The sequence below is a fragment of the Silurus meridionalis genome, chromosome 1 (genome assembly GCF_014805685.1).
Source record: "Silurus meridionalis isolate SWU-2019-XX chromosome 1, ASM1480568v1, whole genome shotgun sequence".
NCBI lineage: Eukaryota > Metazoa > Chordata > Actinopteri > Siluriformes > Siluridae > Silurus > Silurus meridionalis.
The window spans coordinates 32052382-32062629 of NC_060884.1; the positions used below are offsets into that span (position 1 = coordinate 32052382).

Consider the following 10248-nt stretch of genomic DNA (forward strand, 5'->3'; position numbering starts at 1 on the left):
TTCTTCTTATGTTTAGTTTAATGTGCATTACTCTGTGCTCCTGTAAAATGTGAATTTCCTTGAGGTGAATAAAGTGACCCATCCATCTATCATAGACTTCCTTCTTTCTTCTGTAATACATTTACATTCACCATATATATCTATATATACCAAACATACTGTACATCATGTATACTGTATCTATATATACATTACATACTGTACATCATGTATACTGTATTCATATATACTATACATACTGTATCTATATATACCAAAAATACTGTACATCCTGTATACTGTATCTATATATACATTACATACTGTACATCCTGTATCCTGTATCTATATATACATTACATACTGTACATCATGTATACTTTATCTATATATACACTATACATACTGTATCTATATATACCAAAAATACTGTACATCCTGTATACTGTATCTATATATACATTACATACTGTACATCCTGTATACTGAATCTATATATACATTACATACTGTACATCATGTATACTTTATCTATATATACACTATACATACTGTATCTATATATACATTACATACTGTACATCCTGTATACTGTATCTATATATACTATACGTACTGTACATCCAGTATACTGTATCTATATATACCAAAAATACTGTACATCCTGTATACTGTATCTATATATACTATACATACTGTATCTATATATACCAAAAATACTGTACATCCTGTATACTGTATCTATATATACATTACATACTGTACATCATGTATACTTTATCTATATATACACTATACATACTGTATCTATATATACCAAACATACTGTACATCATGTATACTGTATCTATATATACATCACATACTGTACATCATGTACATCATGTATATTGTATCTATATATACTATACATACTGTACATCATGTATACTGTATCTATATATACTATACATACTGTACATCATGTATATTGTATCTATATATACTATACATACTGTACATCCTGTATACTGTATCTATATATACTATACATACTGTACATCATGTATACTGTATCTATATATACTATACGTACTGTACATCATGTATATTGTATCTATATATACTATACATACTGTACATCATGTATATTGTATCTATATATACTATACATACTGTACATCCTGTATACTGTATATATAATCTATAATCATTAAACTTAATTTTTCCAGTCACTTCCATGGTTACATGTGTATAAGATCAAGCACGTGGGCATGCAGACCGCTTCTCCAAACATTAGTGAAAGAATGGGTCGCTCTCAGGAGCTCGGTGAATTCCAGCGTTGTACCGTGACACGATGCAACCAGTGCAATAAGTCCAATCATAACATTTTCTTTCTACTAAATATTCCATAGTCAATTTTCGTTGTTCTATAACAGCGATGAGGCACAGCAGCAGCTCAGCCACGTCAAGTCGCAGAGCGGCTTAGTGGCACACCGCCGAAATAGCTCAGTTGGGAGAGCGTTAGACTGAAGATCTAAAGGTCCCTGGTTCGATCCCGGGTTTCGGCAGCTGGGTATAAGGATTTTTTTTGTTTGTTTTTACAAATTTATTTTATCCTAAAGCTTCAAAAACTTCAAAAACACAACTACTTTATTCATAATACGTTTTCCTTTCCACCGCCAATTTTTTTATGACGACACACAACGCCCCCTACGATTACATAAAAGTGGGTTTCCTACTAGGAAAATACATTAATTTTGGCTGAAGTGTAGACTACATATATAAATATATATCATTTGAATGTATAATTTACATACTAACTCTTGTTGAACATTCAATTCCATTTCACTGGACATGTACAGTGAGGTCAATGAGCTCAGGGCTCTTGAAATTTTGTGAAGGTTTCTGGTTATTTTATTTCCAATGAGTGAAAATGTTCATGCTACAGCATACAAACAGATTCTTTACAATCGTGTATTTAACCCCAGATCACACAGGGAAATAGTTATTTCTTCGCATATCCCAGTGTTGTAGGAAGCCGGGGTCAGAGCACATGTTACATGCCATGGCTTGGTGATACTGGAGTTTGAACCCATGACCCTTCAAACAGTAAAACTTTCTTTCAGCTTCTCCCAGTAGGGTTCGCCACAGCGGATCATCCGCGTTCATGATCCGAATGTTCGATTTGGCCCACGTTTTTACGCTGGATATCCTTCCTAACACAACCCTCTCCATTTATCCAGGCTTGGGCCCAGCACTAAGAGTGCACTGGCTTGTGCAACACTAATGGCTGGGGTTGACCTTTGACCTTTCAAACAGTAACCCAGAGAATTGAGCAACAGCTTCCTATGTAGGTGTATATCCCTTCATAGCTGTACATATGGCTTTTAACATATACTCACCATCCATACACCTGTACAGTTATGCAGTTATCTAATTAACCAATCATGTGACAGCAGTGCAAAGCACAACAGAAAAGCTCAAACTTTGGAAACTTTCTGTCATTTTCTTTGTCCTGAATCTTCTCCTCGCTCCTCGCTGATTTCTCTCCGTTCCTCCATTTGTCTTCTGTACTGTAATGTTTATAACGCTGCAGTTTGATGGAGATACTTAAGACTGAGGGACCACAGCACACCGCCGAAATAGCTCAGTTGGGAGAGCGTTAGACTGAAGATCTAAAGGTCCCTGGTTCGATCCCGGGTTTCGGCAGCTGGTGATAACGGATATTTTTTCTTACTAATTAATTTAAGTTATTATTTAAAATTATAATTTAAAATAAAAAAATATATTATTTAATAGTTAAAAAACTTTACGAACACGACTACTTTATTTCTAATGAATTTAAATGCATTTTTTAAATGAGGACACTCGACGCCCCCTAAGGGGACGTAAATTAAACACAGTTCGCACGCCGAAATAGCTCAGTTGGGAGAGCGTTAGACTGAAGATCTAAAGGTCCCTGGTTCGATCCCGGGTTTCGGCAGTTGAAAATACCCATATAGGTACGGGTTTCTTTTGTGGGTCTGGTTCTTCTACCAAAATCCGTTATTTATATTTATACACACTGGTACTTTAATCCCATTATTCTTGTTACGCATTTTATTAATGTTCAACTCACCAAAATTTTGGATAGATCAAATACGTTCATGCTATACTGCACTCCCACATCCACGTCACACAGTTTCCTTCTTAAATATATATATATATAATATGTGAATTTCCTTTTGAGATGAATAAAGTGACCATTCCATCCTAGACTTCTTTATTTTTTCTGTAATACATTTACATTAACCACAAGAGGGCGCTGTTACACAGTAAGCAACAAACGTGCCTTTGCATGACTGTCTCTAATAGTGTGCATGCAGAACCTTTTTTCTGCTTCATTTTGGTTTCTTGAATTGCTTCATTAAAAATGTGTTTGTTCATAATGCATCTGTGTAATTGCTTTAAGGCTGCACACGAAGCTCGTTTTCTTTATTAGACATAATTCAACATTCATGTTCATCCATTTCTTCTTTTATGCAAATGCATCAACTACTTCATTATTTTGTATTATTACTATTTTACATGCATTCTAATTTGTGTAAATGGAAAATGTTTTCTAAAAGGTGAAATCAAGGGACACTATATGCAAATACGCATCCACAACTGCTTTACAGAATATCACAGATTTTCACTGTTATTCATATTCTTTTCTATATACATGCCTTATGCTATACGAGAGAGAGAGAGAGAACACTTCAAATAAACAAGTAATTTGTCCCCTTTTTATATTTTATTTTCATTTTAATTGCTAAAAATGCATGCAAGAATATTTGTGAAAACTAAACTCATTTAATTGCTATATTACATCAAAATGCAAATCCATGTCTTCAGTACCACCCGTATTATATTCTTCTATTATCACATATAATGTTTACATGCAGTTTTCTGCACATCATTTAATTGCTGCTATTTCTGTTTTGTATAGCCTTTTGTGTTCATTTTGTCTGTATTTACAAGCACATTCCTGTATACAGTTCACTGTTCCACACTGTTCTGTATAATACATTTACATTTGTGGCATTTAGCAGACGTTCGTGTCCACAGCGTTACTCAAAAGTTATTTGAGTCTCTAGCAATGATTAAATCTACACTGGTACGCCAGATTATAAACTTAAGATAAATCAGGCTAAAACTCGAGTTTTTTATTTTTTTAAACAAAGCAAACTTGGAAAGTGCTAATTTAAGTGTTTCAGGAAGATGAAGGTCTTCAACCGTTGCTTAAAGACGCCAGGGGCTCCGCTGTACGGACATCTAGGGGGAGTTCATTCCACCACCTTGGTGCCAGAACAGAGAAGAGCCTTGAAGTGTACTTACCTCTCATTCTGAGAGAAGGTGGTACCAGTCGAGCAGTGCTGGAGGATCTCAGACAGCGTGGTGCAGTGCGAGATGTGATGAGGTCTCTGAGGTAAGATGGTGCTGGTCCATTTTTTGCCTAGGCAAACATCAGAGTTTTAAATCTAATACATGAAGCTACTGGAAGCCAGTGGAAGGAGCAGCAGTGGGGTGGTGTGAGAGAACTGGATCAGATTGAAAACAAATCGTGCAGCTGCGTTTTGGATAATTTGCAGTGGACGAATAGCGTTCAGGGGAAGACCTGCCAGCAGAGAGTTGCAGTAGTCAAGTCTTAAAATGACAAGAGACTAATCAAGCACCTGAGCAGCCTGTGTGGACAGAAATGGTTGAATCCTTCAGATGTTGTAGAGAAGAAATCGACAAGAATGAGATGCATTAGCAACATCCAGGGAGAGAGACAGTTGATAGTCAATAGTTACCCCAAGGTTGCGAGCATCATACATGAAGATATGTCCGTCAAGCATTTCGAGATCTTAGCAGGAGCTGTGGTATCTAAGGGAGGGAAAGAAAAGATGCATGAACATGGGTATAGAGGGAGAAAAGGAGGGGACCAAGTACCGAGCCTTGTACATATACAGTAGGTTAATAATATACAGGAGGTTACCTGGCAACACTGTTTTGTGTATCTGTCCTACACTGTTTTGTGCTGTCGTTTGCACCAGGTTGTACACTTTATGTGGCTAGGACAGCTTACTTTAGTCCTTAGCTCTGTGTTCTGTTATGTAGCTTGATGTTGTTTTATGTAGCACCAGGGTTCTGGAGGAACGCTGTCTCATTCTACTGTGTACTGCGTCAGCTATATAAGGTTGAAATAACAATAAAAGCTTCTTGAATTGACTTGAAATACAAACATAAATAATACATATAAATAAAAATATCAAAAATTAATTCCAAATAGTTTTAAGTTTTAGTTTGAAATTATGCCAAACTTTGGAAACTTTCTGTCATTGGCCTGAATCTTCTCCTCGCCCTTCGCTGATTTCTCTCTGTTCCTCAATTTTTGGACAGGTAACACAGAAAACGCTGCATAATGAAAAAGGTCCAATCATCTGAATTTACCACAGGTGGACTCCATTCAAGTTGCAGAAACATTGTGATTACGGGGTATTGTTTGTAGAATTTTGAGGTAAATAATGAATAGAATACATTTTTTAATAAATGTGGAAAAAAGTGAAGCTTACCAATTATGAGATGATAGCTGAATAAAAAAAAAAAAAGAAAAGAAAAATTATTCATTTATTTTGAATTTGGGTTTAGCAGCAATTCAGCAAACTAGAAGGAAACTAGAGAACCCAGAGGAAACCCACAATACCAGGGGGGGAGATTTATATTTATTTTCTGTTTCTAATAAATCAGATAGGTCTAAAATGATCAGATGGGCACTGATATTTCATTCTGAATAAGTATTTAGTCAATCCAGCAAGTTTGGAGGAAACCAGAGAACCCAAAAGAAACATACAGTGTTTGTTATTTATTACCCTTTCTCATGTGCCAGTAGTACTTTGATAACCAGCTCGTTCGTATTAATGCGCATGCGCAACATGTTGACCGTAAACGTATTTCTAACAAATTGCCGCCAGAGGGCGCATCTGGCGAAAAAAAATCCCATATTCATTCGCCTGTTGCAGCGCCGAAATAGCTCAGTTGGGAGAGCGTTAGACTGAAGATCTAAAGGTCCCTGGTTCGATCCCGGGTTTCGGCAGGTGGGGAATCAAATTATTTATTTAATTTAATATAAACTTCAGCACTTAAAACTGCAAAACACAACAAATACATGCTATATATATTTCCATTTTACTGGAGTTCAGTGTTTCAGTTCATCCCAAAGATGTACAGTGAGGTCAAGGAGCTCAGGCCTCTTGAAATTTTGTGAAGGTTTCTGGTTATTTTATTTCCAATGAGGGGAAATGTTCATGCTACAGCATACAAACAGATTCTTTACAATCGTGTATTTAACCCCAGATCACACAGGGAAATTGTTATTTCTTCGCATATCCCAGTGTTGTAGGAAGCCGGGGTCGGAGCGCATGTTACATGCCATAGCTTGGTGATACTGGAGTTTGAACCCATGACCTTTCAAATAGTAACCCATAGAATTGAGCTACACCTTCCCCTATGTAGGTGTATATCCCTTCCTAGCTGTATATATGACTCTTAACATATACTCACCATCCATACACCTGTACACCAGTTATCTAATCAACCAATTAAGTCAAGTCAAGTTTATTTCTTCAGCGCTTTTCACAACAGACATTGTCTCAAAGCAGCTTTACAGAATTTAACTGTTAAGGTACACAATGTGTATTTAAACTCCCTTAGATGTTATGAGGAAAAAACCTTGAGAGGAACCAGACTCAAAAGGGGAACCCATCCTCATTTGGGCGACATCCAGTGTGTGATTATACATCATGTGACAGCAGTGCAAAGCACAACAACATGCAGATACAAGTCAGGTAATGTTCACATTAAACATAGAATGAAAAATAAGATCACAAGACTGTGACTTCTTTGTGTCATTGATGTTGATGCAGACTATGAGAATTTCAGATTCTGTTGATCTCTCATTAATGTTGAGGGAAAAACATACTGATCAGATAACCGGACTGATCTGAGCTGCCAGGAAGTCTATAATAACTTCAATAATCACTCTTTACAACAACGATGAGCTATAAAGCATCTCAGTACACAGAAAACATCAAAACTCGAGATGGACAGGCTACAACATCAGATTACTTCCCCGTAAGCCAATAACAGGAATCTGAGGCTGTCATGGGCACAGATGTGCTCAAACCTGGACAGAATGAAACTAGAAAATACTTGTTTGTGCTTTAGCAGTTATAAAATACTGTAGACTCACTCACATTTCCTCAAACACCATAAACTACTTCAGATGTACCATGAACTAATCACCAGCAGAGGACAACATGATGCCTCTTATTTATTTACACAAACTCTCTCTCTCTCTCTGTCTCTCTCTCACACACACACACACACACACACACACACACACACACACACACACACACAGAGACACACATTATATCAGGACAGTCTGGACATGACTGGACTGAACTGGAAGTCACCCCCTCAACCAGTTCAAGTTCAGTAATGCTTCACTGGCACCAGTGGTAGATTACATTAACAGCATAGCAAATGTATGGTTCATAAACGATAAATATAATATCATTAATTATAAAGAAATGGAAAAAACATATGTATAATAACTGAGGAAAAATATGTGGAAAATGTATAGAACATCAATCTCAAAATGAATAGACAGGATACTAAATGAGAATAGGGTTAGGGTATTTACATCTATATATAGACAGTATACTGAATTAAACTCTCTCTCTCTCTCTCTCTCTCTCTCTCTCTCTCTAATGTCAAGACCAAGCAAATGTTTTTACTATCTATAAAAATAATTAGTACAGTTACAGAATAAATGTCCAATAAAATCCCAGAGTTCATTACAAAATGAAACATTGCAATCCAGCTTTTATTAATTACACAATCTTATCAACATTTCAAAGCCAATACTGCCATCCCACCATTTGCATCAACACCACAAACATCTCACCCCAACACCACAATCTTATCACCAACTCAACCCAAACACTACCATCGCACCACTAACACCACCAACACCACTATCTCTCTGCTATCACCCTAATCTTATCAAGTTAAGTAGGATTTATTGTCATTTGAACCATATAAAGTGCAGTACACAGTAAAACAAAACAACGTTTCCCCAGGACCAAGATGCTACAGCAAACAACATAAATAAACAAAAGGAACACCAGGAACACATAAGTGCACATTACTCTAAACCAACAACACAAAGTGCACACGTGCAATATTCAGTGCTAATAAAAAAAGACAAGAGACAACTTAATTCCAAATAACTTTAAACTGTAGGATTTTTTCTTTAAGTTTTAGTTTGAAATTATGCCAAACTTTGGAAACTTTCTGTCATTGGCCTGAATCTTCTCCTCGCCCTTCGCTGATTTCTCTCTGTTCCTCAATTTTTGGACAGGTAACACAAAAAACGCTGCATAATGAAAACGGTCCAATCATCTGAATTTACCACAGGTGGACTCCATTCAAGTTGCAGAAACATCTCAGGGATGATCAGAGGAAACAGGATGCAGCTGAGCTCAATAATGAGTGTCATGAAAAAGGCTGTGAATACTTATGTAAATGATTCTTTGTTGTTTTTGTTTTTAATTTGTAATACATTTGCAAAGATTTCAATCACACTTTTTTCATGTTGTGATTACGGGGTATTGTTTGTAGAATTTTGAGGTAAATAATGAATAGAATACATTTTTTAATAAATGTGGAAAAAAGTGAAGCTTACCAAATATGAGATGATAGCTGAATAAAAAAAAAAAAAAGAAAAGAAAAATGATTCATTTATTTTGAATTTGGGTTTAGCAGCAATTCAGCAAACTAGAAGGAAACTAGAGAACCCAGAGGAAACCCACAATACCAGGGGGGGAATATATTTATTTATTTTCTGTTTCTAATAAATCAGATAGGTCCAAAATGATCAGATGGGCACTGATATTTCATTCTGAATAAGTATTTAGTCAATCCAGCAATTTTGGAGGAAACCAGAGAACCCAAAAGAAACATACAGTGTTTGTTATTTATTACCCTTTCTCATGTGCCAGTAGTACTTTGATAACCAGCTCGTTCGTGTTAATGCGCATGCGCGACATGTTGAGCGTAAACGTATTTCTAACTAATTGCCGCCAGAGGGCGCATCTGGCGAAAAAAAATCCCATATTCATTCGCCTGTTGCAGCGCCGAAATAGCTCAGTTGGGAGAGCGTTAGACTGAAGATCTAAAGGTCCCTGGTTCGATCCCGGGTTTCGGCAGGTGGGGAATCAAATTATTTATTTAATTTAATATAAACTTCAGCACTTAAAACTGCAAAACACAACAAATACATGCTATATATATTTCCATTTTACTGGAGTTCAGTGTTTCAGTTCATCCCAAAGATGTACAGTGAGGTCAAGGAGCTCAGGCCTCTTAAAACTTTGTGAAGGTTTCTGGTTATTTTATTTCCAATGAGGAAATGTTCATGCTACAGCATACAAACAGATTCTTTACAATCGTGTATTTAACCCCAGATCACACAGGGAAATTGTTATTTCTTCGCATATCCCAGTGTTGTAGGAAGCCGGGGTCGGAGCGCATGTTACATGCCATAGCTTGGTGATACTGGAGTTTGAACCCATGACCTTTCAAATAGTAACCCATAGAATTGAGCTACACCTTCCCCTATGTAGGTGTATATCCCTTCCTAGCTGTATATATGACTCTTAACATATACTCACCATCCATACACCTGTACACCAGTTATCTAATCAACCAATTAAGTCAAGTCAAGTTTATTTCTTTAGCGCTTTCACAACAGACATTGTCTCAAAGCAGCTTTACAGAATTTAACTGTTAAGGTACACAATGTGTATTTAAACTCCTTAGATGTTATGAGGAAAAACCTTGAGAGGAACCAGACTCAAAGGGAACCCATCCTCATTTGGGCGACATCCAGTGTGTGATTATACATCATGTGACAGCAGTGCAAAGCACAACAACATGCAGATACAAGTCAGGTAATGTTCACATTAAACATAGAATGAAAAATAAGATCACAAGACTGTGACTTCTTTGTGTCATTGATGTTGATGCAGACTATGAGAATTTCAGATTCTGTTGATCTCTCATTAATGTTGAGGGGAAAAACATACTGATCAGATAACCGGACTGATCTGAGCTGCCAGGAAGTCTATAATAACTTCAATAATCACTCTTTACAACAACGATGAGCTATAAAGCATCTCAGTACACAGAAAACATCAAAACTCGAGATGGACAGGC

General features: G+C 36.6%; 5 non-coding genes across 5 annotated transcripts; all 5 read left to right on the top strand.

Moving 5' to 3' along the window:
• Positions 1-1456: 1456 nt before the first annotated feature.
• On the top strand, positions 1457-1529 carry trnaf-gaa. The gene has a single exon. It is a non-coding gene; the product is annotated as a tRNA-Phe (tRNA).
• Positions 1530-2597: 1068 nt separating this feature from the next.
• Positions 2598-2670, top strand: trnaf-gaa. Its single transcript has one exon. It is a non-coding gene; the product is annotated as a tRNA-Phe (tRNA).
• A 201-nt stretch (positions 2671-2871) lies between these two features.
• On the top strand, positions 2872-2944 carry trnaf-gaa. Its single transcript has one exon. It is a non-coding gene; the product is annotated as a tRNA-Phe (tRNA).
• A 3044-nt stretch (positions 2945-5988) lies between these two features.
• Positions 5989-6061, top strand: trnaf-gaa. Its single transcript has one exon. It is a non-coding gene; the product is annotated as a tRNA-Phe (tRNA).
• A 3105-nt stretch (positions 6062-9166) lies between these two features.
• Positions 9167-9239, top strand: trnaf-gaa. The gene has a single exon. It is a non-coding gene; the product is annotated as a tRNA-Phe (tRNA).
• Positions 9240-10248: the final 1009 nt, after the last annotated feature.